A 19,447-nucleotide genomic window follows, 5' to 3' on the forward strand; every position below is an offset into this window, starting at 1 on the left:
ATATTCTCAATCCGTAAACTTTTATCCATTTTTCATAGGAGATTATTAACAAAAAAATGAAGATTTCTCTCCGATGTCGCCTCTCGCGTTTGCGTTTCGAAGACCATCAGTCGCCAACGTCCATACCACGTTGAATACACCGGTTCTCGTCCGATCACCGAAGTTAAGCAACGTCGGGCGCGGTCAGTACTTGGATGGGTGACCGCCTGGGAACACCGCGTGATGTTGGCTTTTTTGGCGTTTTTCTTTCGGCGGTTCCCTTTTAGCGCTCCAACATTCTCAATCCATAAAGTTTTATCCATTTTTATAGGAGATTATTACCAAAAAAATGAAGATTTCTCTCCGATGTCGCCTCTCGCGTTTACGTTTCGAAGACCATCAGTCGCCAACGTCCATACCACGTTGAATACACCGGTTCTCGTCCGATCACCGAAGTTAAGCAACGTCGGGCGCGGTCAGTACTTGGATGGGTGACCGCCTGGGAACACCGCGTGATGTTGGCTTTTTTGGCGTTTTTCTTTCGGCGGTTCCCTTTTAGCGCTCCAACATTCTCAATCCATAAAGTTTTATCCATTTTTATAGGAGATTATTACCAAAAAAATGAAGATTTCTCTCCGATGTCGCCTCTCGCGTTTGCGTTTCGAAGACCATCAGTCGCCAACGTCCATACCACGTTGAATACACCGGTTCTCGTCCGATCACCGAAGTTAAGCAACGTCGGGCGCGGTCAGTACTTGGATGGGTGACCGCCTGGGAACACCGCGTGATGTTGGCTTTTTTGGCGTTTTTCTTTCGGCGGTTCCTTTTTAGCGCTCCAATATTCTCAATCCGTAAACTTTTATCCATTTTTCATAGGAGATTATTAACAAAAAAATGAAGATTTCTCTCCGATGTCGCCTCTCGCGTTTGCGTTTCGAAGACCATCAGTCGCCAACGTCCATACCACGTTGAATACACCGGTTCTCGTCCGATCACCGAAGATAAGCAACGTCGGGCGCGGTCAGTACTTGGATGGGTGACCGCCTGGGAACACCGCGTGATGTTGGCTTTTTTGGCGTTTTTCTTTCGGCGGTTCCTTTTTAGCGCTCCAATATTCTCAATCCGTAAACTTTTATCCATTTTTCATAGGAGATTATTAACAAAAAAATGAAGATTTCTCTCCGATGTCGCCTCTCGCGTTTGCGTTTCGAAGACCATCAGTCGCCAACGTCCATACCACGTTGAATACACCGGTTCTCGTCCGATCACCGAAGTTAAGCAACGTCGGGCGCGGTCAGTACTTGGATGGGTGACCGCCTGGGAACACCGCGTGATGTTGGCTTTTTTGGCGTTTTTCTTTCGGCGGTTCCGTTTTAGCGCTCCAACATTCTCAATCCATAAAGTTTTATCCATTTTTATAGGAGATTATTACCAAAAAAATGAAGATTTCTCTCCGATGTCGCCTCTCGCGTTTACGTTTCGAAGACCATCAGTCGCCAACGTCCATACCACGTTGAATACACCGGTTCTCGTCCGATCACCGAAGTTAAGCAACGTCGGGCGCGGTCAGTACTTGGATGGGTGACCGCCTGGGAACACCGCGTGATGTTGGCTTTTTTGGCGTTTTTCTTTCGGCGGTTCCTTTTTAGCACTCCAATATTCTCAATCCGTAAACTTTTATCCATTTTTCATAGGAGATTATTAACAAAAAAATGAAGATTTCTCTCCGATGTCGCCTCTCGCGTTTGCGTTTCGAAGACCATCTGTCGCCAACGTCCATACCACGTTGAATACACCGGTTCTCGTCCGATCACCGAAGTTAAGCAACGTCGGGCGCGGTCAGTACTTGGATGGGTGACCGCCTGGGAACACCGCGTGATGTTGGCTTTTTTGGCGTTTTTCTTTCGGCGGTTCCTTTTTAGCGCTCCAATATTCTCAATCCGTAAACTTTTATCCATTTTTCATAGGAGATTATTAACAAAAAAATGAAGATTTCTCTCCGATGTCGCCTCTCGCGTTTGCGTTTCGAAGACCATCAGTCGCCAACGTCCATACCACGTTGAATACACCGGTTCTCGTCCGATCACCGAAGATAAGCAACGTCGGGCGCGGTCAGTACTTGGATGGGTGACCGCCTGGGAACACCGCGTGATGTTGGCTTTTTTGGCGTTTTTCTTTCGGCGGTTCCTTTTTAGCGCTCCAATATTCTCAATCCGTAAACTTTTATCCATTTTTCATAGGAGATTATTAACAAAAAAATGAAGATTTCTCTCCGATGTCGCCTCTCGCGTTTGCGTTTCGAAGACCATCAGTCGCCAACGTCCATACCACGTTGAATACACCGGTTCTCGTCCGATCACCGAAGTTAAGCAACGTCGGGCGCGGTCAGTACTTGGATGGGTGACCGCCTGGGAACACCGCGTGATGTTGGCTTTTTTGGCGTTTTTCTTTCGGCGGTTCCCTTTTAGCGCTCCAACATTCTCAATCCATAAAGTTTTATCCATTTTTATAGGAGATTATTACCAAAAAAATGAAGATTTCTCTCCGATGTCGCCTCTCGCGTTTACGTTTCGAAGACCATCAGTCGCCAACGTCCATACCACGTTGAATACACCGGTTCTCGTCCGATCACCGAAGTTAAGCAACGTCGGGCGCGGTCAGTACTTGGATGGGTGACCGCCTGGGAACACCGCGTGATGTTGGCTTTTTTGGCGTTTTTCTTTCGGCGGTTCCCTTTTAGCGCTCCAACATTCTCAATCCATAAAGTTTTATCCATTTTTATAGGAGATTATTACCAAAAAAATGAAGATTTCTCTCCGATGTCGCCTCTCGCGTTTGCGTTTCGAAGACCATCAGTCGCCAACGTCCATACCACGTTGAATACACCGGTTCTCGTCCGATCACCGAAGTTAAGCAACGTCGGGCGCGGTCAGTACTTGGATGGGTGACCGCCTGGGAACACCGCGTGATGTTGGCTTTTTTGGCGTTTTTCTTTCGGCGGTTCCTTTTTAGCGCTCCAATATTCTCAATCCGTAAACTTTTATCCATTTTTCATAGGAGATTATTAACAAAAAAATGAAGATTTCTCTCCGATGTCGCCTCTCGCGTTTGCGTTTCGAAGACCATCAGTCGCCAACGTCCATACCACGTTGAATACACCGGTTCTCGTCCGATCACCGAAGATAAGCAACGTCGGGCGCGGTCAGTACTTGGATGGGTGACCGCCTGGGAACACCGCGTGATGTTGGCTTTTTTGGCGTTTTTCTTTCGGCGGTTCCTTTTTAGCGCTCCAATATTCTCAATCCGTAAACTTTTATCCATTTTTCATAGGAGATTATTAACAAAAAAATGAAGATTTCTCTCCGATGTCGCCTCTCGCGTTTGCGTTTCGAAGACCATCAGTCGCCAACGTCCATACCACGTTGAATACACCGGTTCTCGTCCGATCACCGAAGTTAAGCAACGTCGGGCGCGGTCAGTACTTGGATGGGTGACCGCCTGGGAACACCGCGTGATGTTGGCTTTTTTGGCGTTTTTCTTTCGGCGGTTCCGTTTTAGCGCTCCAACATTCTCAATCCATAAAGTTTTATCCATTTTTATAGGAGATTATTACCAAAAAAATGAAGATTTCTCTCCGATGTCGCCTCTCGCGTTTACGTTTCGAAGACCATCAGTCGCCAACGTCCATACCACGTTGAATACACCGGTTCTCGTCCGATCACCGAAGTTAAGCAACGTCGGGCGCGGTCAGTACTTGGATGGGTGACCGCCTGGGAACACCGCGTGATGTTGGCTTTTTTGGCGTTTTTCTTTCGGCGGTTCCTTTTTAGCACTCCAATATTCTCAATCCGTAAACTTTTATCCATTTTTCATAGGAGATTATTAACAAAAAAATGAAGATTTCTCTCCGATGTCGCCTCTCGCGTTTGCGTTTCGAAGACCATCTGTCGCCAACGTCCATACCACGTTGAATACACCGGTTCTCGTCCGATCACCGAAGTTAAGCAACGTCGGGCGCGGTCAGTACTTGGATGGGTGACCGCCTGGGAACACCGCGTGATGTTGGCTTTTTTGGCGTTTTTTTTCGGCGGTTCCTTTTTAGCGCTCCTGTATTCTCAATCCATAAACTTTTATCCATTTTTCAAAGGAGATTATTAATAAAAAAATGAAGATTTCTCTCCGATGTCGCCTCTCGCGTTTGCGTTTCGAAGACCATCAGTCGCCAACGTCCATACCACGTTGAATACACCGGTTCTCGTCCGATCACCGAAGTTAAGCAACGTCGGGCGCGGTCAGTACTTGGATGGGTGACCGCCTGGGAACACCGCGTGATGTTGGCTTTTTAAGCGTTTTTCTTTCGGCGGTTCCTTTTTAGCACTCCAATATTCTCAATCCGTAAACTTTTATCCATTTTTCATAGGAGATTATTAACAAAAAAATGAAGATTTCTCTCCGATGTCGCCTCTCGCGTTTGCGTTTCGAAGACCATCTGTCGCCAACGTCCATACCACGTTGAATACACCGGTTCTCGTCCGATCACCGAAGTTAAGCAACGTCGGGCGCGGTCAGTACTTGGATGGGTGACCGCCTGGGAACACCGCGTGATGTTGGCTTTTTTGGCGTTTTTTTTCGGCGGTTCCTTTTTAGCGCTCCTGTATTCTCAATCCATAAACTTTTATCCATTTTTCAAAGGAGATTATTAATAAAAAAATGAAGATTTCTCTCCGATGTCGCCTCTCGCGTTTGCGTTTCGAAGACCATCAGTCGCCAACGTCCATACCACGTTGAATACACCGGTTCTCGTCCGATCACCGAAGTTAAGCAACGTCGGGCGCGGTCAGTACTTGGATGGGTGACCGCCTGGGAACACCGCGTGATGTTGGCTTTTTTGGCGTTTTTCTTTCGGCGGTTCCTTTTTAGCGCTCCAATATTCTCAATCCGTAAACTTTTATCCATTTTTCATAGGAGATTATTAACAAAAAAATGAAGATTTCTCTCCGATGTCGCCTCTCGCGTTTGCGTTTCGAAGACCATCAGTCGCCAACGTCCATACCACGTTGAATACACCGGTTCTCGTCCGATCACCGAAGTTAAGCAACGTCGGGCGCGGTCAGTACTTGGATGGGTGACCGCCTGGGAACAACGCGTGATGTTGGCTTTTTTGGCGTTTTTCTTTCGGCGGTTCCCTTTTAGCGCTCCAACATTCTCAATCCATAAAGTTTTATCCATTTTTATAGGAGATTATTACCAAAAAAATGAAGATTTCTCTCCGATGTCGCCTCTCGCGTTTACGTTTCGAAGACCATCAGTCGCCAACGTCCATACCACGTTGAATACACCGGTTCTCGTCCGATCACCGAAGTTAAGCAACGTCGGGCGCGGTCAGTACTTGGATGGGTGACCGCCTGGGAACACCGCGTGATGTTGGCTTTTTTGGCGTTTTTCTTTCGGCGGTTCCCTTTTAGCGCTCCAACATTCTCAATCCATAAAGTTTTATCCATTTTTATAGGAGATTATTACCAAAAAAATGAAGATTTCTCTCCGATGTCGCCTCTCGCGTTTGCGTTTCGAAGACCATCAGTCGCCAACGTCCATACCACGTTGAATACACCGGTTCTCGTCCGATCACCGAAGTTAAGCAACGTCGGGCGCGGTCAGTACTTGGATGGGTGACCGCCTGGGAACACCGCGTGATGTTGGCTTTTTTGGCGTTTTTCTTTCGGCGGTTCCTTTTTAGCGCTCCAATATTCTCAATCCGTAAACTTTTATCCATTTTTCATAGGAGATTATTAACAAAAAAATGAAGATTTCTCTCCGATGTCGCCTCTCGCGTTTGCGTTTCGAAGACCATCAGTCGCCAACGTCCATACCACGTTGAATACACCGGTTCTCGTCCGATCACCGAAGATAAGCAACGTCGGGCGCGGTCAGTACTTGGATGGGTGACCGCCTGGGAACACCGCGTGATGTTGGCTTTTTTGGCGTTTTTCTTTCGGCGGTTCCTTTTTAGCGCTCCAATATTCTCAATCCGTAAACTTTTATCCATTTTTCATAGGAGATTATTAACAAAAAAATGAAGATTTCTCTCCGATGTCGCCTCTCGCGTTTGCGTTTCGAAGACCATCAGTCGCCAACGTCCATACCACGTTGAATACACCGGTTCTCGTCCGATCACCGAAGTTAAGCAACGTCGGGCGCGGTCAGTACTTGGATGGGTGACCGCCTGGGAACACCGCGTGATGTTGGCTTTTTTGGCGTTTTTCTTTCGGCGGTTCCGTTTTAGCGCTCCAACATTCTCAATCCATAAAGTTTTATCCATTTTTATAGGAGATTATTACCAAAAAAATGAAGATTTCTCTCCGATGTCGCCTCTCGCGTTTACGTTTCGAAGACCATCAGTCGCCAACGTCCATACCACGTTGAATACACCGGTTCTCGTCCGATCACCGAAGTTAAGCAACGTCGGGCGCGGTCAGTACTTGGATGGGTGACCGCCTGGGAACACCGCGTGATGTTGGCTTTTTTGGCGTTTTTCTTTCGGCGGTTCCTTTTTAGCACTCCAATATTCTCAATCCGTAAACTTTTATCCATTTTTCATAGGAGATTATTAACAAAAAAATGAAGATTTCTCTCCGATGTCGCCTCTCGCGTTTGCGTTTCGAAGACCATCTGTCGCCAACGTCCATACCACGTTGAATACACCGGTTCTCGTCCGATCACCGAAGTTAAGCAACGTCGGGCGCGGTCAGTACTTGGATGGGTGACCGCCTGGGAACACCGCGTGATGTTGGCTTTTTTGGCGTTTTTCTTTCGGCGGTTCCTTTTTAGCGCTCCAATATTCTCAATCCGTAAACTTTTATCCATTTTTCATAGGAGATTATTAACAAAAAAATGAAGATTTCTCTCCGATGTCGCCTCTCGCGTTTGCGTTTCGAAGACCATCAGTCGCCAACGTCCATACCACGTTGAATACACCGGTTCTCGTCCGATCACCGAAGATAAGCAACGTCGGGCGCGGTCAGTACTTGGATGGGTGACCGCCTGGGAACACCGCGTGATGTTGGCTTTTTTGGCGTTTTTCTTTCGGCGGTTCCTTTTTAGCGCTCCAATATTCTCAATCCGTAAACTTTTATCCATTTTTCATAGGAGATTATTAACAAAAAAATGAAGATTTCTCTCCGATGTCGCCTCTCGCGTTTGCGTTTCGAAGACCATCAGTCGCCAACGTCCATACCACGTTGAATACACCGGTTCTCGTCCGATCACCGAAGTTAAGCAACGTCGGGCGCGGTCAGTACTTGGATGGGTGACCGCCTGGGAACACCGCGTGATGTTGGCTTTTTTGGCGTTTTTCTTTCGGCGGTTCCCTTTTAGCGCTCCAACATTCTCAATCCATAAAGTTTTATCCATTTTTATAGGAGATTATTACCAAAAAAATGAAGATTTCTCTCCGATGTCGCCTCTCGCGTTTACGTTTCGAAGACCATCAGTCGCCAACGTCCATACCACGTTGAATACACCGGTTCTCGTCCGATCACCGAAGTTAAGCAACGTCGGGCGCGGTCAGTACTTGGATGGGTGACCGCCTGGGAACACCGCGTGATGTTGGCTTTTTTGGCGTTTTTCTTTCGGCGGTTCCCTTTTAGCGCTCCAACATTCTCAATCCATAAAGTTTTATCCATTTTTATAGGAGATTATTACCAAAAAAATGAAGATTTCTCTCCGATGTCGCCTCTCGCGTTTGCGTTTCGAAGACCATCAGTCGCCAACGTCCATACCACGTTGAATACACCGGTTCTCGTCCGATCACCGAAGTTAAGCAACGTCGGGCGCGGTCAGTACTTGGATGGGTGACCGCCTGGGAACACCGCGTGATGTTGGCTTTTTTGGCGTTTTTCTTTCGGCGGTTCCTTTTTAGCGCTCCAATATTCTCAATCCGTAAACTTTTATCCATTTTTCATAGGAGATTATTAACAAAAAAATGAAGATTTCTCTCCGATGTCGCCTCTCGCGTTTGCGTTTCGAAGACCATCAGTCGCCAACGTCCATACCACGTTGAATACACCGGTTCTCGTCCGATCACCGAAGATAAGCAACGTCGGGCGCGGTCAGTACTTGGATGGGTGACCGCCTGGGAACACCGCGTGATGTTGGCTTTTTTGGCGTTTTTCTTTCGGCGGTTCCTTTTTAGCGCTCCAATATTCTCAATCCGTAAACTTTTATCCATTTTTCATAGGAGATTATTAACAAAAAAATGAAGATTTCTCTCCGATGTCGCCTCTCGCGTTTGCGTTTCGAAGACCATCAGTCGCCAACGTCCATACCACGTTGAATACACCGGTTCTCGTCCGATCACCGAAGTTAAGCAACGTCGGGCGCGGTCAGTACTTGGATGGGTGACCGCCTGGGAACACCGCGTGATGTTGGCTTTTTTGGCGTTTTTCTTTCGACGGTTCCGTTTTAGCGCTCCAACATTCTCAATCCATAAAGTTTTATCCATTTTTATAGGAGATTATTACCAAAAAAATGAAGATTTCTCTCCGATGTCGCCTCTCGCGTTTACGTTTCGAAGACCATCAGTCGCCAACGTCCATACCACGTTGAATACACCGGTTCTCGTCCGATCACCGAAGTTAAGCAACGTCGGGCGCGGTCAGTACTTGGATGGGTGACCGCCTGGGAACACCGCGTGATGTTGGCTTTTTTGGCGTTTTTCTTTCGGCGGTTCCTTTTTAGCACTCCAATATTCTCAATCCGTAAACTTTTATCCATTTTTCATAGGAGATTATTAACAAAAAAATGAAGATTTCTCTCCGATGTCGCCTCTCGCGTTTGCGTTTCGAAGACCATCTGTCGCCAACGTCCATACCACGTTGAATACACCGGTTCTCGTCCGATCACCGAAGTTAAGCAACGTCGGGCGCGGTCAGTACTTGGATGGGTGACCGCCTGGGAACACCGCGTGATGTTGGCTTTTTTGGCGTTTTTTTTCGGCGGTTCCTTTTTAGCGCTCCTGTATTCTCAATCCATAAACTTTTATCCATTTTTCAAAGGAGATTATTAATAAAAAAATGAAGATTTCTCTCCGATGTCGCCTCTCGCGTTTGCGTTTCGAAGACCATCAGTCGCCAACGTCCATACCACGTTGAATACACCGGTTCTCGTCCGATCACCGAAGTTAAGCAACGTCGGGCGCGGTCAGTACTTGGATGGGTGACCGCCTGGGAACACCGCGTGATGTTGGCTTTTTTGGCGTTTTTCTTTCGGCGGTTCCTTTTTAGCACTCCAATATTCTCAATCCGTAAACTTTTATCCATTTTTCATAGGAGATTATTAACAAAAAAATGAAGATTTCTCTCCGATGTCGCCTCTCGCGTTTGCGTTTCGAAGACCATCTGTCGCCAACGTCCATACCACGTTGAATACACCGGTTCTCGTCCGATCACCGAAGTTAAGCAACGTCGGGCGCGGTCAGTACTTGGATGGGTGACCGCCTGGGAACACCGCGTGATGTTGGCTTTTTTGGCGTTTTTTTTCGGCGGTTCCTTTTTAGCGCTCCTGTATTCTCAATCCATAAACTTTTATCCATTTTTCAAAGGAGATTATTAATAAAAAAATGAAGATTTCTCTCCGATGTCGCCTCTCGCGTTTGCGTTTCGAAGACCATCAGTCGCCAACGTCCATACCACGTTGAATACACCGGTTCTCGTCCGATCACCGAAGTTAAGCAACGTCGGGCGCGGTCAGTACTTGGATGGGTGACCGCCTGGGAACACCGCGTGATGTTGGCTTTTTTGGCGTTTTTCTTTCGGCGGTTCCTTTTTAGCGCTCCAATATTCTCAATCCGTAAACTTTTATCCATTTTTCATAGGAGATTATTAACAAAAAAATGAAGATTTCTCTCCGATGTCGCCTCTCGCGTTTGCGTTTCGAAGACCATCAGTCGCCAACGTCCATACCACGTTGAATACACCGGTTCTCGTCCGATCACCGAAGTTAAGCAACGTCGGGCGCGGTCAGTACTTGGATGGGTGACCGCCTGGGAACAACGCGTGATGTTGGCTTTTTTGGCGTTTTTCTTTCGGCGGTTCCCTTTTAGCGCTCCAACATTCTCAATCCATAAAGTTTTATCCATTTTTATAGGAGATTATTACCAAAAAAATGAAGATTTCTCTCCGATGTCGCCTCTCGCGTTTGCGTTTCGAAGACCATCAGTCGCCAACGTCCATACCACGTTGAATACACCGGTTCTCGTCCGATCACCGAAGTTAAGCAACGTCGGGCGCGGTCAGTACTTGGATGGGTGACCGCCTGGGAACACCGCGTGATGTTGGCTTTTTTGGCGTTTTTTTTCGGCGGTTCCTTTTTAGCGCTCCTGTATTCTCAATCCATAAACTTTTATCCATTTTTCAAAGGAGATTATTAATAAAAAAATGAAGATTTCTCTCCGATGTCGCCTCTCGCGTTTGCGTTTCGAAGACCATCAGTCGCCAACGTCCATACCACGTTGAATACACCGGTTCTCGTCCGATCACCGAAGTTAAGCAACGTCGGGCGCGGTCAGTACTTGGATGGGTGACCGCCTGGGAACACCGCGTGATGTTGGCTTTTTTGGCGTTTTTCTTTCGGCGGTTCCTTTTTAGCACTCCAATATTCTCAATCCGTAAACTTTTATCCATTTTTCATAGGAGATTATTAACAAAAAAATGAAGATTTCTCTCCGATGTCGCCTCTCGCGTTTGCGTTTCGAAGACCATCTGTCGCCAACGTCCATACCACGTTGAATACACCGGTTCTCGTCCGATCACCGAAGTTAAGCAACGTCGGGCGCGGTCAGTACTTGGATGGGTGACCGCCTGGGAACACCGCGTGATGTTGGCTTTTTTGGCGTTTTTTTTCGGCGGTTCCTTTTTAGCGCTCCTGTATTCTCAATCCATAAACTTTTATCCATTTTTCAAAGGAGATTATTAATAAAAAAATGAAGATTTCTCTCCGATGTCGCCTCTCGCGTTTGCGTTTCGAAGACCATCAGTCGCCAACGTCCATACCACGTTGAATACACCGGTTCTCGTCCGATCACCGAAGTTAAGCAACGTCGGGCGCGGTCAGTACTTGGATGGGTGACCGCCTGGGAACACCGCGTGATGTTGGCTTTTTTGGCGTTTTTCTTTCGGCGGTTCCTTTTTAGCGCTCCAATATTCTCAATCCGTAAACTTTTATCCATTTTTCATAGGAGATTATTAACAAAAAAATGAAGATTTCTCTCCGATGTTGCCTCTCGCGTTTGCGTTTCGAAGACCATCAGTCGCCAACGTCCATACCACGTTGAATACACCGGTTCTCGTCCGATCACCGAAGTTAAGCAACGTCGGGCGCGGTCAGTACTTGGATGGGTGACCGCCTGGGAACACCGCGTGATGTTGGCTTTTTTAGCGTTTTTCTTTCAGCGGTTCCCTCTTTTAGCGCTTCAATATTCTCAATTCATAAACTTTTGTTTTGCATGTCATTCGTCAATTTTTATCGTTGTTAAAACTGGCGCTCTTTACTGTCTTATACTTAGCCTAATTTTGTAATATTTTGATACACGACTCCTTTTTTGTTCACGATGTGAACTATTATAGCACAAAATAAAACCCAAGTTGATTTCACCTTCAAAATCTTTTTAAAATACTGTAACCAATTTTCTTAATCATACTTTATACATGGAAAAACCTTTAAGAAGGATCGCTTTCTTACTTGACTATTTATTGTTTTCAATTGCGTTCAGGTTATTTTTTATGATAACAATTCAAATTATTAATATTTTGTGTTTTTATTTTCTAGTAACAAAAGGTGATTTTTTCAGGCCGATCACACTGCCATCTCGTAGCATTTAGATGAGTCCGCTGTCGTTACTCTGCCATTTCAATATTTTCCCTGTAGATGGCGCTCTTCTTCGCCAAATAAATACCATACAACCCTAAATTTTTACCCCTCTACGATCAACCCTTATTATTAAATTGAAAATTAAAAATATTTTTTTTGCAAAACAACATTTTCGGGATCAGCTAGTTATACATAATATCGAGTTTAACGTAGATAAATACAAAAGAAAAAAACGTGGGCAGGTTGCCTACTCGATGCGAAAAGAACTTTCATTAAAGCTGAAGAGTACACCAATACTTCGCTTTGCGTCGTTTTTTTTTAATTTAATTTAATTTTATTTTTTAAAAGATGGCAACACTTTTGTTTTTAATTGCATTACGCCATCAAAACTCGGGGATTCTCTTTCTAACCAAAAATCAACGCAATTTGAATACAGTTTTATTTTCACTTTGTTTTGCTAATTTTAAAAGTTCAGTTTTAATTAAGTAGTGTGTTGTGCTTATTTTAAAAGAGAATAATAAATTAATATAAATTTTTACGCGTTGTTTCTGGTTATCAAAAAGGTAAATATTATTACAATTTATTTAATTGGCAGAGTTATGTTATTTTTGTTTTTTAAATGTTCACTTTGTTCAATTTTCTTTTTAAAAAGTAGTATTTTCGTGACCCTGGAACCTATCTTCGATCTTTATGTGGTTTGCTATAGAAAATCTTAATTCACTTTGCGGCGTTTCAATTTGCGTCGTGTTTTTTTGGAACCTAACTACGACGCAAGGTGAGGTATTGGCGTATTATATATATATGTGTCGATCACTCTCTTACAACCAAAATATATTCCAAACCTTTTGTAGATAATAATAAGTTTAATTGAACAATAGTAACGGCTTGAAAATAAAAATGAAACTGCATTGTATGCTTATTCTATGTTGATGTTATTGCTCTTAGCTCGAAGACAGCTTCATCGGAGCTGAGTTCACGGAGCGGAAGAATCTGTGAACTTAAAAACTAAGAATAAGGCTGGTAGAGCGCGTACCAGTTTCACGATGACGCTCGCACGTAGCAAAGGGCTCTACTTGTGTAAAGCTGTGTTATGAATGTGTTCATTGTTATGACGTGTACATGCGGCATAGTATGTATTATAGTAACAAACATTGTTTAACTTCGCAAAGGAAATACTGAAGATGTCGACTTAGTTTTCAAATTTGTTATACAACGAAAGGCACATACGATACACTGGTAAGTATTGTATGTGAGTGGACGATGAAGTACAAATCTTCACAAGGAAAGATCTCTGAGACCAAGCAGTAGCCATTATTATGTAATGCAATTTCCGCCGATTTATCTATTTAGTGTGGACGTTGAAAAAAAAATATTGAAGAAAATAACAAAGACATAACAGAGAATTAGGATTCGGTTTCGAAGATCACCAAGATGGTGTTTGCGCATCGAAGACGAACGGTCGCCAACGTCCATACCACGTTGAATACACCGGTTCTCGTCCGATCACCGAAGTTAAGCAACGTCGGGCGCGGTCAGTACTTGGATGGGTGACCGCCTGGGAACACCGCGTGATGTTGGCTTTTTTGGCGTTTTTCTTTCGGCGGTTCCTTTTTAGCGCTCCAATATTCTCAATCCGTAAACTTTTATCCATTTTTCATAGGAGATTATTAACAAAAAAATGAAGATTTCTCTCCGATGTCGCCTCTCGCGTTTGCGTTTCGAAGACCATCAGTCGCCAACGTCCATACCACGTTGAATACACCGGTTCTCGTCCGATCACCGAAGTTAAGCAACGTCGGGCGCGGTCAGTACTTGGATGGGTGACCGCCTGGGAACACCGCGTGATGTTGGCTTTTTTGGCGTTTTTCTTTCGGCGGTTCCCTTTTAGCGCTCCAACATTCTCAATCCATAAAGTTTTATCCATTTTTATAGGAGATTATTACCAAAAAAATGAAGATTTCTCTCCGATGTCGCCTCTCGCGTTTGCGTTTCGAAGACCATCAGTCGCCAACGTCCATACCACGTTGAATACACCGGTTCTCGTCCGATCACCGAAGTTAAGCAACGTCGGGCGCGGTCAGTACTTGGATGGGTGACCGCCTGGGAACACCGCGTGATGTTGGCTTTTTTGGCGTTTTTCTTTCGGCGGTTCCTTTTTAGCGCTCCAATATTCTCAATCCGTAAACTTTTATCCATTTTTCATAGGAGATTATTAACAAAAAAATGAAGATTTCTCTCCGATGTCGCCTCTCGCGTTTGCGTTTCGAAGACCATCAGTCGCCAACGTCCATACCACGTTGAATACACCGGTTCTCGTCCGATCACCGAAGTTAAGCAACGTCGGGCGCGGTCAGTACTTGGATGGGTGACCGCCTGGGAACACCGCGTGATGTTGGCTTTTTTGGCGTTTTTCTTTCGGCGGTTCCCTTTTAGCGCTCCAACATTCTCAATCCATAAAGTTTTATCCATTTTTATAGGAGATTATTACCAAAAAAATGAAGATTTCTCTCCGATGTCGCCTCTCGCGTTTACGTTTCGAAGACCATCAGTCGCCAACGTCCATACCACGTTGAATACACCGGTTCTCGTCCGATCACCGAAGTTAAGCAACGTCGGGCGCGGTCAGTACTTGGATGGGTGACCGCCTGGGAACACCGCGTGATGTTGGCTTTTTTGGCGTTTTTCTTTCGGCGGTTCCTTTTTAGCACTCCAATATTCTCAATCCGTAAACTTTTATCCATTTTTCATAGGAGATTATTAACAAAAAAATGAAGATTTCTCTCCGATGTCGACTCTCGCGTTTGCGTTTCGAAGACCATCAGTCGCCAACGTCCATACCACGTTGAATACACCGGTTCTCGTCCGATCACCGAAGTTAAGCAACGTCGGGCGCGGTCAGTACTTGGATGGGTGACCGCCTGGGAACACCGCGTGATGTTGGCTTTTTTGGCGTTTTTCTTTCGGCGGTTCCTTTTTAGCGCTCCAATATTCTCAATCCGTAAACTTTTATCCATTTTTCATAGGAGATTATTAACAAAAAAATGAAGATTTCTCTCCGATGTCGCCTCTCGCGTTTGCGTTTCGAAGACCATCAGTCGCCAACGTCCATACCACGTTGAATACACCGGTTCTCGTCCGATCACCGAAGTTAAGCAACGTCGGGCGCGGTCAGTACTTGGATGGGTGACCGCCTGGGAACACCGCGTGATGTTGGCTTTTTTGGCGTTTTTTTTCGGCGGTTCCTTTTTAGCGCTCCTGTATTCTCAATCCATAAACTTTTATCCATTTTCCATAGGAGATTATTAACAAAAAAATAAAGATTTCTCTCCGATGTCGCCTCTCGCGTTTGCGTTTCGAAGACCATCTGTCGCCAACGTCCATACCACGTTGAATACACCGGTTCTCGTCCGATCACCGAAGTAAAGCAACGTCGGGCGCGGTCAGTACTTGGATGGGTGACCGCCTGGGAACACCGCGTGATGTTGGCTTTTTTGGCGTTTTTCTTTCGGCGGTTCCTTTTTAGCTCTCCAATATTCTCAATCCGTAAACTTTTATCCATTTTTCATAGGAGATTATTAACAAAAAAATGAAGATTTCTCTCCGATGTCGCCTCTCGCGTTTGCGTTTCGAAGACCATCAGTCGCCAACGTCCATACCACGTTGAATACACCGGTTCTCGTCCGATCACCGAAGTTAAGCAACGTCGGGCGCGGTCAGTACTTGGATGGGTGACCGCCTGGGAACACCGCGTGATGTTGGCTTTTTTGGCGTTTTTCTTTCGGCGGTTCCCTTTTAGCGCTCCAACATTCTCAATCCATAAAGTTTTATCCATTTTTATAGGAGATTATTACCAAAAAAATGAAGATTTCTCTCCGATGTCGCCTCTCGCGTTTGCGTTTCGAAGACCATCAGTCGCCAACGTCCATACCACGTTGAATACACCGGTTCTCGTCCGATCACCGAAGTTAAGCAACGTCGGGCGCGGTCAGTACTTGGATGGGTGACCGCCTGGGAACACCGCGTGATGTTGGCTTTTTTGGCGTTTTTCTTTCGGCGGTTCCTTTTTAGCGCTCCAATATTCTCAATCCGTAAACTTTTATCCATTTTTCATAGGAGATTATTAACAAAAAAATGAAGATTTCTCTCCGATGTCGCCTCTCGCGTTTGCGTTTCGAAGACCATCAGTCGCCAACGTCCATACCACGTTGAATACACCGGTTCTCGTCCGATCACCGAAGATAAGCAACGTCGGGCGCGGTCAGTACTTGGATGGGTGACCGCCTGGGAACACCGCGTGATGTTGGCTTTTTTGGCGTTTTTCTTTCGGCGGTTCCTTTTTAGCGCTCCAATATTCTCAATCCGTAAACTTTTATCCATTTTTCATAGGAGATTATTAACAAAAAAATGAAGATTTCTCTCCGATGTCGCCTCTCGCGTTTGCGTTTCGAAGACCATCAGTCGCCAACGTCCATACCACGTTGAATACACCGGTTCTCGTCCGATCACCGAAGTTAAGCAACGTCGGGCGCGGTCAGTACTTGGATGGGTGACCGCCTGGGAACACCGCGTGATGTTGGCTTTTTTGGCGTTTTTCTTTCGGCGGTTCCCTTTTAGCGCTCCAACATTCTCAATCCATAAAGTTTTATCCATTTTTATAGGAGATTATTACCAAAAAAATGAAGATTTCTCTCCGATGTCGCCTCTCGCGTTTACGTTTCGAAGACCATCAGTCGCCAACGTCCATACCACGTTGAATACACCGGTTCTCGTCCGATCACCGAAGTTAAGCAACGTCGGGCGCGGTCAGTACTTGGATGGGTGACCGCCTGGGAACACCGCGTGATGTTGGCTTTTTTGGCGTTTTTCTTTCGGCGGTTCCTTTTTAGCACTCCAATATTCTCAATCCGTAAACTTTTATCCATTTTTCATAGGAGATTATTAACAAAAAAATGAAGATTTCTCTCCGATGTCGACTCTCGCGTTTGCGTTTCGAAGACCATCAGTCGCCAACGTCCATACCACGTTGAATACACCGGTTCTCGTCCGATCACCGAAGTTAAGCAACGTCGGGCGCGGTCAGTACTTGGATGGGTGACCGCCTGGGAACACCGCGTGATGTTGGCTTTTTTGGCGTTTTTCTTTCGGCGGTTCCTTTTTAGCGCTCCAATATTCTCAATCCGTAAACTTTCATCCATTTTTCATAGGAGATTATTAACAAAAAAATGAAGATTTCTCTCCGATGTCGCCTCTCGCGTTTGCGTTTCGAAGACCATCAGTCGCCAACGTCCATACCACGTTGAATACACCGGTTCTCGTCCGATCACCGAAGTTAAGCAACGTCGGGCGCGGTCAGTACTTGGATGGGTGACCGCCTGGGAACACCGCGTGATGTTGGCTTTTTTGGCGTTTTTCTTTCGGCGGTTCCTTTTTAGCGCTCCAATATTCTCAATCCGTAAACTTTTATCCATTTTTCATAGGAGATTATTAACAAAAAAATGAAGATTTCTCTCCGATGTCGCCTCTCGCGTTTGCGTTTCGAAGACCATCAGTCGCCAACGTCCATACCACGTTAAATACACCGGTTCTCGTCCGATCACCGAAGTTAAGCAACGTCGGGCGCGGTCAGTACTTGGATGGGTGACCGCCTGGGAACACCGCGTGATGTTGGCTTTTTTGGCGTTTTTCTTTCGGCGGTTCCTTTTTAGCGCTCCAATATTCTCAATCCGTAAACTTTTATCCATTTTTCATAGGAGATTATTAACAAAAAAATGAAGATTTCTCTCCGATGTCGCCTCTCGCGTTTGCGTTTCGAAGACCATCAGTCGCCAACGTCCATACCACGTTGAATACACCGGTTCTCGTCCGATCACCGAAGTTAAGCAACGTCGGGCACGGTCAGTACTTGGATGGGTGACCGCCTGGGAACACCGCGTGATGTTGGCTTTTTTGGCGTTTTTCTTTCGGCGGTTCCTTTTTAGCGCTCCAATATTCTCAATCCGTAAACTTTTATCCATTTTCCATAGGAGATTATTAACAAAAAAAAGAAGATTTCTCTCCGATGTCGCCTCTCGCGTTTGCGTTTCGAAGACCATCAGTCGCCAACGTCCATACCACGTTAAATACACCGGTTCTCGTCCGATCACCGAAGTTAAGCAACGTCGGGCGCGGTCAGTACTTGGATGGGTGACCGCCTGGGAACACCGCGTGATGTTGGCTTTTTTGGCGTTTTTTTTCGGCGGTTCCTTTTTAGCGCTCCTGTATTCTCAATCCATAAACTTTTATCCATTTTCCATAGGAGATTATTAACAAAAAAATGAAGATTTCTCTCCGATGTCGCCTCTCGCGTTTGCGTTTCGAAGACCATCTGTCGCCAACGTCCATACCACGTTGAATACACCGGTTCTCGTCCGATCACCGAAGTAAAGCAACGTCGGGCGCGGTCAGTACTTGGATGGGTGACCGCCTGGGAACACCGCGTGATGTTGGCTTTTTTGGCGTTTTTTTTCGGCGGTTCCTTTTTAGCGCTCCTGTATTCTCAATCCATAAACTTTTATCCATTTTTCAAAGGAGATTATTAATAAAAAAATGAAGATTTCTCTCCGATGTCGCCTCTCGCGTTTGCGTTTCGAAGACCATCAGTCGCCAACGTCCATACCACGTTGAATACACCGGTTCTCGTCCGATCACCGAAGTTAAGCAACGTCGGGCGCGGTCAGTACTTGGATGGGTGACCGCCTGGGAACACCGCGTGATGTTGGCTTTTTTGGCGTTTTTCTTTCGGCGGTTCCTTTTTAGCGCTCCAATATTCTCAATCCGTAAACTTTTATCCATTTTTCATAGGAGATTATTAACAAAAAAATGAAGATTTCTCTCCGATGTCGCCTCTCGCGTTTGCGTTTCGAAGACCATCAGTCGCCAACGTCCATACCACGTTGAATACACCGGTTCTCGTCCGATCACCGAAGTTAAGCAACGTCGGGCGCGGTCAGTACTTGGATGGGTGACCGCCTGGGAACACCGCGTGATGTTGGCTTTTTTGGCGTTTTTCTTTCGGCGGTTCCCTTTTAGCGCTCCAACATTCTCAATCCATAAAGTTTTATCCATTTTTATAGGAGATTATTACCAAAAAAATGAAGATTTCTCTCCGATGTCGCCTCTCGCGTTTACGTTTCGAAGACCATCAGTCGCCAACGTCCATACCACGTTGAATACACCGGTTCTCGTCCGATCACCGAAGTTAAGCAACGTCGGGCGCGGTCAGTACTTGGATGGGTGACCGCCTGGGAACACCGCGTGATGTTGGCTTTTTTGGCGTTTTTCTTTCGGCGGTTCCTTTTTAGCGCTCCAATATTCTCAATCCGTAAACTTTTATCCATTTTTCATAGGAGATTATTAACAAAAAAATGAAGATTTCTCTCCGATGTCGCCTCTCGCGTTTGCGTTTCGAAGACCATCAGTCGCCAACGTCCATACCACGTTGAATACACCGGTTCTCGTCCGATCACCGAAGTTAAGCAACGTCGGGCGCGGTCAGTACTTGGATGGGTGACCGCCTGGGAACACCGCGTGATGTTGGCTTTTTTGGCGTTTTTCTTTCGGCGGT

General features: G+C 45.8%; 65 non-coding genes across 65 annotated transcripts; all 65 read left to right on the top strand.

The window, feature by feature from the left end:
- Positions 1-112: 112 nt before the first annotated feature.
- LOC137920737 (5S ribosomal RNA) lies at positions 113-231 on the top strand. Its single transcript, XR_011106991.1, has one exon. It is a non-coding gene; the product is annotated as a 5S ribosomal RNA (ribosomal RNA).
- Positions 232-384: 153 nt separating this feature from the next.
- Positions 385-503, top strand: LOC137920739 (5S ribosomal RNA). Its single transcript, XR_011106992.1, has one exon. It is a non-coding gene; the product is annotated as a 5S ribosomal RNA (ribosomal RNA).
- Positions 504-656: 153 nt separating this feature from the next.
- LOC137920740 (5S ribosomal RNA) lies at positions 657-775 on the top strand. The gene has a single exon (XR_011106993.1). It is a non-coding gene; the product is annotated as a 5S ribosomal RNA (ribosomal RNA).
- Positions 776-929: 154 nt separating this feature from the next.
- Positions 930-1,048, top strand: LOC137920590 (5S ribosomal RNA). Its single transcript, XR_011106854.1, has one exon. It is a non-coding gene; the product is annotated as a 5S ribosomal RNA (ribosomal RNA).
- Positions 1,049-1,202: 154 nt separating this feature from the next.
- LOC137920741 (5S ribosomal RNA) lies at positions 1,203-1,321 on the top strand. Its single transcript, XR_011106994.1, has one exon. It is a non-coding gene; the product is annotated as a 5S ribosomal RNA (ribosomal RNA).
- A 153-nt stretch (positions 1,322-1,474) lies between these two features.
- On the top strand, positions 1,475-1,593 carry LOC137920742 (5S ribosomal RNA). The gene has a single exon (XR_011106995.1). It is a non-coding gene; the product is annotated as a 5S ribosomal RNA (ribosomal RNA).
- A 154-nt stretch (positions 1,594-1,747) lies between these two features.
- Positions 1,748-1,866, top strand: LOC137920743 (5S ribosomal RNA). Its single transcript, XR_011106996.1, has one exon. It is a non-coding gene; the product is annotated as a 5S ribosomal RNA (ribosomal RNA).
- A 154-nt stretch (positions 1,867-2,020) lies between these two features.
- On the top strand, positions 2,021-2,139 carry LOC137920592 (5S ribosomal RNA). The gene has a single exon (XR_011106855.1). It is a non-coding gene; the product is annotated as a 5S ribosomal RNA (ribosomal RNA).
- A 154-nt stretch (positions 2,140-2,293) lies between these two features.
- LOC137920744 (5S ribosomal RNA) lies at positions 2,294-2,412 on the top strand. Its single transcript, XR_011106997.1, has one exon. It is a non-coding gene; the product is annotated as a 5S ribosomal RNA (ribosomal RNA).
- Positions 2,413-2,565: 153 nt separating this feature from the next.
- Positions 2,566-2,684, top strand: LOC137920745 (5S ribosomal RNA). Its single transcript, XR_011106998.1, has one exon. It is a non-coding gene; the product is annotated as a 5S ribosomal RNA (ribosomal RNA).
- A 153-nt stretch (positions 2,685-2,837) lies between these two features.
- On the top strand, positions 2,838-2,956 carry LOC137920746 (5S ribosomal RNA). The gene has a single exon (XR_011106999.1). It is a non-coding gene; the product is annotated as a 5S ribosomal RNA (ribosomal RNA).
- Positions 2,957-3,110: 154 nt separating this feature from the next.
- On the top strand, positions 3,111-3,229 carry LOC137920593 (5S ribosomal RNA). The gene has a single exon (XR_011106856.1). It is a non-coding gene; the product is annotated as a 5S ribosomal RNA (ribosomal RNA).
- A 154-nt stretch (positions 3,230-3,383) lies between these two features.
- On the top strand, positions 3,384-3,502 carry LOC137920747 (5S ribosomal RNA). Its single transcript, XR_011107000.1, has one exon. It is a non-coding gene; the product is annotated as a 5S ribosomal RNA (ribosomal RNA).
- A 153-nt stretch (positions 3,503-3,655) lies between these two features.
- On the top strand, positions 3,656-3,774 carry LOC137920749 (5S ribosomal RNA). The gene has a single exon (XR_011107002.1). It is a non-coding gene; the product is annotated as a 5S ribosomal RNA (ribosomal RNA).
- Positions 3,775-3,928: 154 nt separating this feature from the next.
- Positions 3,929-4,047, top strand: LOC137920750 (5S ribosomal RNA). The gene has a single exon (XR_011107003.1). It is a non-coding gene; the product is annotated as a 5S ribosomal RNA (ribosomal RNA).
- Positions 4,048-4,200: 153 nt separating this feature from the next.
- Positions 4,201-4,319, top strand: LOC137920751 (5S ribosomal RNA). The gene has a single exon (XR_011107004.1). It is a non-coding gene; the product is annotated as a 5S ribosomal RNA (ribosomal RNA).
- A 154-nt stretch (positions 4,320-4,473) lies between these two features.
- Positions 4,474-4,592, top strand: LOC137920752 (5S ribosomal RNA). Its single transcript, XR_011107005.1, has one exon. It is a non-coding gene; the product is annotated as a 5S ribosomal RNA (ribosomal RNA).
- A 153-nt stretch (positions 4,593-4,745) lies between these two features.
- Positions 4,746-4,864, top strand: LOC137920753 (5S ribosomal RNA). Its single transcript, XR_011107006.1, has one exon. It is a non-coding gene; the product is annotated as a 5S ribosomal RNA (ribosomal RNA).
- A 154-nt stretch (positions 4,865-5,018) lies between these two features.
- LOC137920639 (5S ribosomal RNA) lies at positions 5,019-5,137 on the top strand. The gene has a single exon (XR_011106900.1). It is a non-coding gene; the product is annotated as a 5S ribosomal RNA (ribosomal RNA).
- Positions 5,138-5,290: 153 nt separating this feature from the next.
- On the top strand, positions 5,291-5,409 carry LOC137920755 (5S ribosomal RNA). The gene has a single exon (XR_011107007.1). It is a non-coding gene; the product is annotated as a 5S ribosomal RNA (ribosomal RNA).
- Positions 5,410-5,562: 153 nt separating this feature from the next.
- On the top strand, positions 5,563-5,681 carry LOC137920756 (5S ribosomal RNA). The gene has a single exon (XR_011107008.1). It is a non-coding gene; the product is annotated as a 5S ribosomal RNA (ribosomal RNA).
- A 154-nt stretch (positions 5,682-5,835) lies between these two features.
- Positions 5,836-5,954, top strand: LOC137920594 (5S ribosomal RNA). The gene has a single exon (XR_011106857.1). It is a non-coding gene; the product is annotated as a 5S ribosomal RNA (ribosomal RNA).
- A 154-nt stretch (positions 5,955-6,108) lies between these two features.
- Positions 6,109-6,227, top strand: LOC137920757 (5S ribosomal RNA). Its single transcript, XR_011107009.1, has one exon. It is a non-coding gene; the product is annotated as a 5S ribosomal RNA (ribosomal RNA).
- A 153-nt stretch (positions 6,228-6,380) lies between these two features.
- On the top strand, positions 6,381-6,499 carry LOC137920758 (5S ribosomal RNA). The gene has a single exon (XR_011107010.1). It is a non-coding gene; the product is annotated as a 5S ribosomal RNA (ribosomal RNA).
- Positions 6,500-6,653: 154 nt separating this feature from the next.
- On the top strand, positions 6,654-6,772 carry LOC137920759 (5S ribosomal RNA). Its single transcript, XR_011107011.1, has one exon. It is a non-coding gene; the product is annotated as a 5S ribosomal RNA (ribosomal RNA).
- Positions 6,773-6,926: 154 nt separating this feature from the next.
- Positions 6,927-7,045, top strand: LOC137920595 (5S ribosomal RNA). Its single transcript, XR_011106858.1, has one exon. It is a non-coding gene; the product is annotated as a 5S ribosomal RNA (ribosomal RNA).
- A 154-nt stretch (positions 7,046-7,199) lies between these two features.
- Positions 7,200-7,318, top strand: LOC137920761 (5S ribosomal RNA). The gene has a single exon (XR_011107013.1). It is a non-coding gene; the product is annotated as a 5S ribosomal RNA (ribosomal RNA).
- Positions 7,319-7,471: 153 nt separating this feature from the next.
- On the top strand, positions 7,472-7,590 carry LOC137920762 (5S ribosomal RNA). The gene has a single exon (XR_011107014.1). It is a non-coding gene; the product is annotated as a 5S ribosomal RNA (ribosomal RNA).
- Positions 7,591-7,743: 153 nt separating this feature from the next.
- Positions 7,744-7,862, top strand: LOC137920763 (5S ribosomal RNA). Its single transcript, XR_011107015.1, has one exon. It is a non-coding gene; the product is annotated as a 5S ribosomal RNA (ribosomal RNA).
- Positions 7,863-8,016: 154 nt separating this feature from the next.
- Positions 8,017-8,135, top strand: LOC137920596 (5S ribosomal RNA). Its single transcript, XR_011106859.1, has one exon. It is a non-coding gene; the product is annotated as a 5S ribosomal RNA (ribosomal RNA).
- Positions 8,136-8,289: 154 nt separating this feature from the next.
- LOC137920764 (5S ribosomal RNA) lies at positions 8,290-8,408 on the top strand. The gene has a single exon (XR_011107016.1). It is a non-coding gene; the product is annotated as a 5S ribosomal RNA (ribosomal RNA).
- A 153-nt stretch (positions 8,409-8,561) lies between these two features.
- Positions 8,562-8,680, top strand: LOC137920765 (5S ribosomal RNA). Its single transcript, XR_011107017.1, has one exon. It is a non-coding gene; the product is annotated as a 5S ribosomal RNA (ribosomal RNA).
- A 154-nt stretch (positions 8,681-8,834) lies between these two features.
- On the top strand, positions 8,835-8,953 carry LOC137920766 (5S ribosomal RNA). Its single transcript, XR_011107018.1, has one exon. It is a non-coding gene; the product is annotated as a 5S ribosomal RNA (ribosomal RNA).
- Positions 8,954-9,106: 153 nt separating this feature from the next.
- LOC137920767 (5S ribosomal RNA) lies at positions 9,107-9,225 on the top strand. Its single transcript, XR_011107019.1, has one exon. It is a non-coding gene; the product is annotated as a 5S ribosomal RNA (ribosomal RNA).
- A 154-nt stretch (positions 9,226-9,379) lies between these two features.
- Positions 9,380-9,498, top strand: LOC137920768 (5S ribosomal RNA). The gene has a single exon (XR_011107020.1). It is a non-coding gene; the product is annotated as a 5S ribosomal RNA (ribosomal RNA).
- A 153-nt stretch (positions 9,499-9,651) lies between these two features.
- Positions 9,652-9,770, top strand: LOC137920769 (5S ribosomal RNA). Its single transcript, XR_011107021.1, has one exon. It is a non-coding gene; the product is annotated as a 5S ribosomal RNA (ribosomal RNA).
- Positions 9,771-9,924: 154 nt separating this feature from the next.
- LOC137920640 (5S ribosomal RNA) lies at positions 9,925-10,043 on the top strand. Its single transcript, XR_011106901.1, has one exon. It is a non-coding gene; the product is annotated as a 5S ribosomal RNA (ribosomal RNA).
- Positions 10,044-10,196: 153 nt separating this feature from the next.
- LOC137920771 (5S ribosomal RNA) lies at positions 10,197-10,315 on the top strand. The gene has a single exon (XR_011107022.1). It is a non-coding gene; the product is annotated as a 5S ribosomal RNA (ribosomal RNA).
- A 153-nt stretch (positions 10,316-10,468) lies between these two features.
- LOC137920773 (5S ribosomal RNA) lies at positions 10,469-10,587 on the top strand. The gene has a single exon (XR_011107024.1). It is a non-coding gene; the product is annotated as a 5S ribosomal RNA (ribosomal RNA).
- A 154-nt stretch (positions 10,588-10,741) lies between these two features.
- On the top strand, positions 10,742-10,860 carry LOC137920774 (5S ribosomal RNA). Its single transcript, XR_011107025.1, has one exon. It is a non-coding gene; the product is annotated as a 5S ribosomal RNA (ribosomal RNA).
- A 153-nt stretch (positions 10,861-11,013) lies between these two features.
- Positions 11,014-11,132, top strand: LOC137920775 (5S ribosomal RNA). Its single transcript, XR_011107026.1, has one exon. It is a non-coding gene; the product is annotated as a 5S ribosomal RNA (ribosomal RNA).
- A 154-nt stretch (positions 11,133-11,286) lies between these two features.
- LOC137920776 (5S ribosomal RNA) lies at positions 11,287-11,405 on the top strand. The gene has a single exon (XR_011107027.1). It is a non-coding gene; the product is annotated as a 5S ribosomal RNA (ribosomal RNA).
- Positions 11,406-13,305: 1,900 nt separating this feature from the next.
- Positions 13,306-13,424, top strand: LOC137920777 (5S ribosomal RNA). The gene has a single exon (XR_011107028.1). It is a non-coding gene; the product is annotated as a 5S ribosomal RNA (ribosomal RNA).
- Positions 13,425-13,578: 154 nt separating this feature from the next.
- LOC137920778 (5S ribosomal RNA) lies at positions 13,579-13,697 on the top strand. The gene has a single exon (XR_011107029.1). It is a non-coding gene; the product is annotated as a 5S ribosomal RNA (ribosomal RNA).
- A 153-nt stretch (positions 13,698-13,850) lies between these two features.
- On the top strand, positions 13,851-13,969 carry LOC137920779 (5S ribosomal RNA). Its single transcript, XR_011107030.1, has one exon. It is a non-coding gene; the product is annotated as a 5S ribosomal RNA (ribosomal RNA).
- Positions 13,970-14,123: 154 nt separating this feature from the next.
- Positions 14,124-14,242, top strand: LOC137920780 (5S ribosomal RNA). The gene has a single exon (XR_011107031.1). It is a non-coding gene; the product is annotated as a 5S ribosomal RNA (ribosomal RNA).
- Positions 14,243-14,395: 153 nt separating this feature from the next.
- Positions 14,396-14,514, top strand: LOC137920781 (5S ribosomal RNA). Its single transcript, XR_011107032.1, has one exon. It is a non-coding gene; the product is annotated as a 5S ribosomal RNA (ribosomal RNA).
- Positions 14,515-14,668: 154 nt separating this feature from the next.
- Positions 14,669-14,787, top strand: LOC137920782 (5S ribosomal RNA). The gene has a single exon (XR_011107033.1). It is a non-coding gene; the product is annotated as a 5S ribosomal RNA (ribosomal RNA).
- Positions 14,788-14,941: 154 nt separating this feature from the next.
- On the top strand, positions 14,942-15,060 carry LOC137920784 (5S ribosomal RNA). Its single transcript, XR_011107035.1, has one exon. It is a non-coding gene; the product is annotated as a 5S ribosomal RNA (ribosomal RNA).
- Positions 15,061-15,213: 153 nt separating this feature from the next.
- LOC137920626 (5S ribosomal RNA) lies at positions 15,214-15,332 on the top strand. Its single transcript, XR_011106887.1, has one exon. It is a non-coding gene; the product is annotated as a 5S ribosomal RNA (ribosomal RNA).
- Positions 15,333-15,486: 154 nt separating this feature from the next.
- LOC137920785 (5S ribosomal RNA) lies at positions 15,487-15,605 on the top strand. Its single transcript, XR_011107036.1, has one exon. It is a non-coding gene; the product is annotated as a 5S ribosomal RNA (ribosomal RNA).
- Positions 15,606-15,758: 153 nt separating this feature from the next.
- Positions 15,759-15,877, top strand: LOC137920787 (5S ribosomal RNA). Its single transcript, XR_011107037.1, has one exon. It is a non-coding gene; the product is annotated as a 5S ribosomal RNA (ribosomal RNA).
- Positions 15,878-16,031: 154 nt separating this feature from the next.
- On the top strand, positions 16,032-16,150 carry LOC137920597 (5S ribosomal RNA). The gene has a single exon (XR_011106860.1). It is a non-coding gene; the product is annotated as a 5S ribosomal RNA (ribosomal RNA).
- A 154-nt stretch (positions 16,151-16,304) lies between these two features.
- Positions 16,305-16,423, top strand: LOC137920788 (5S ribosomal RNA). The gene has a single exon (XR_011107038.1). It is a non-coding gene; the product is annotated as a 5S ribosomal RNA (ribosomal RNA).
- Positions 16,424-16,576: 153 nt separating this feature from the next.
- LOC137920789 (5S ribosomal RNA) lies at positions 16,577-16,695 on the top strand. Its single transcript, XR_011107039.1, has one exon. It is a non-coding gene; the product is annotated as a 5S ribosomal RNA (ribosomal RNA).
- Positions 16,696-16,849: 154 nt separating this feature from the next.
- On the top strand, positions 16,850-16,968 carry LOC137920790 (5S ribosomal RNA). The gene has a single exon (XR_011107040.1). It is a non-coding gene; the product is annotated as a 5S ribosomal RNA (ribosomal RNA).
- Positions 16,969-17,122: 154 nt separating this feature from the next.
- On the top strand, positions 17,123-17,241 carry LOC137920791 (5S ribosomal RNA). The gene has a single exon (XR_011107041.1). It is a non-coding gene; the product is annotated as a 5S ribosomal RNA (ribosomal RNA).
- Positions 17,242-17,395: 154 nt separating this feature from the next.
- LOC137920669 (5S ribosomal RNA) lies at positions 17,396-17,514 on the top strand. Its single transcript, XR_011106928.1, has one exon. It is a non-coding gene; the product is annotated as a 5S ribosomal RNA (ribosomal RNA).
- Positions 17,515-17,668: 154 nt separating this feature from the next.
- LOC137920655 (5S ribosomal RNA) lies at positions 17,669-17,787 on the top strand. The gene has a single exon (XR_011106915.1). It is a non-coding gene; the product is annotated as a 5S ribosomal RNA (ribosomal RNA).
- A 154-nt stretch (positions 17,788-17,941) lies between these two features.
- LOC137920670 (5S ribosomal RNA) lies at positions 17,942-18,060 on the top strand. Its single transcript, XR_011106929.1, has one exon. It is a non-coding gene; the product is annotated as a 5S ribosomal RNA (ribosomal RNA).
- Positions 18,061-18,213: 153 nt separating this feature from the next.
- Positions 18,214-18,332, top strand: LOC137920627 (5S ribosomal RNA). The gene has a single exon (XR_011106888.1). It is a non-coding gene; the product is annotated as a 5S ribosomal RNA (ribosomal RNA).
- A 153-nt stretch (positions 18,333-18,485) lies between these two features.
- On the top strand, positions 18,486-18,604 carry LOC137920792 (5S ribosomal RNA). The gene has a single exon (XR_011107042.1). It is a non-coding gene; the product is annotated as a 5S ribosomal RNA (ribosomal RNA).
- A 154-nt stretch (positions 18,605-18,758) lies between these two features.
- LOC137920793 (5S ribosomal RNA) lies at positions 18,759-18,877 on the top strand. The gene has a single exon (XR_011107043.1). It is a non-coding gene; the product is annotated as a 5S ribosomal RNA (ribosomal RNA).
- Positions 18,878-19,030: 153 nt separating this feature from the next.
- LOC137920794 (5S ribosomal RNA) lies at positions 19,031-19,149 on the top strand. Its single transcript, XR_011107044.1, has one exon. It is a non-coding gene; the product is annotated as a 5S ribosomal RNA (ribosomal RNA).
- Positions 19,150-19,303: 154 nt separating this feature from the next.
- Positions 19,304-19,422, top strand: LOC137920796 (5S ribosomal RNA). The gene has a single exon (XR_011107046.1). It is a non-coding gene; the product is annotated as a 5S ribosomal RNA (ribosomal RNA).
- The last annotated feature ends 25 nt before the right edge of the window (positions 19,423-19,447 follow it).

This window comes from Battus philenor, unplaced genomic scaffold, assembly GCF_028537555.1.
Source record: "Battus philenor isolate CCGP_79_NKW_IND1 unplaced genomic scaffold, ilBatPhil1.0.hap1 SCAF_18, whole genome shotgun sequence".
NCBI lineage: Eukaryota > Metazoa > Arthropoda > Insecta > Lepidoptera > Papilionidae > Battus > Battus philenor.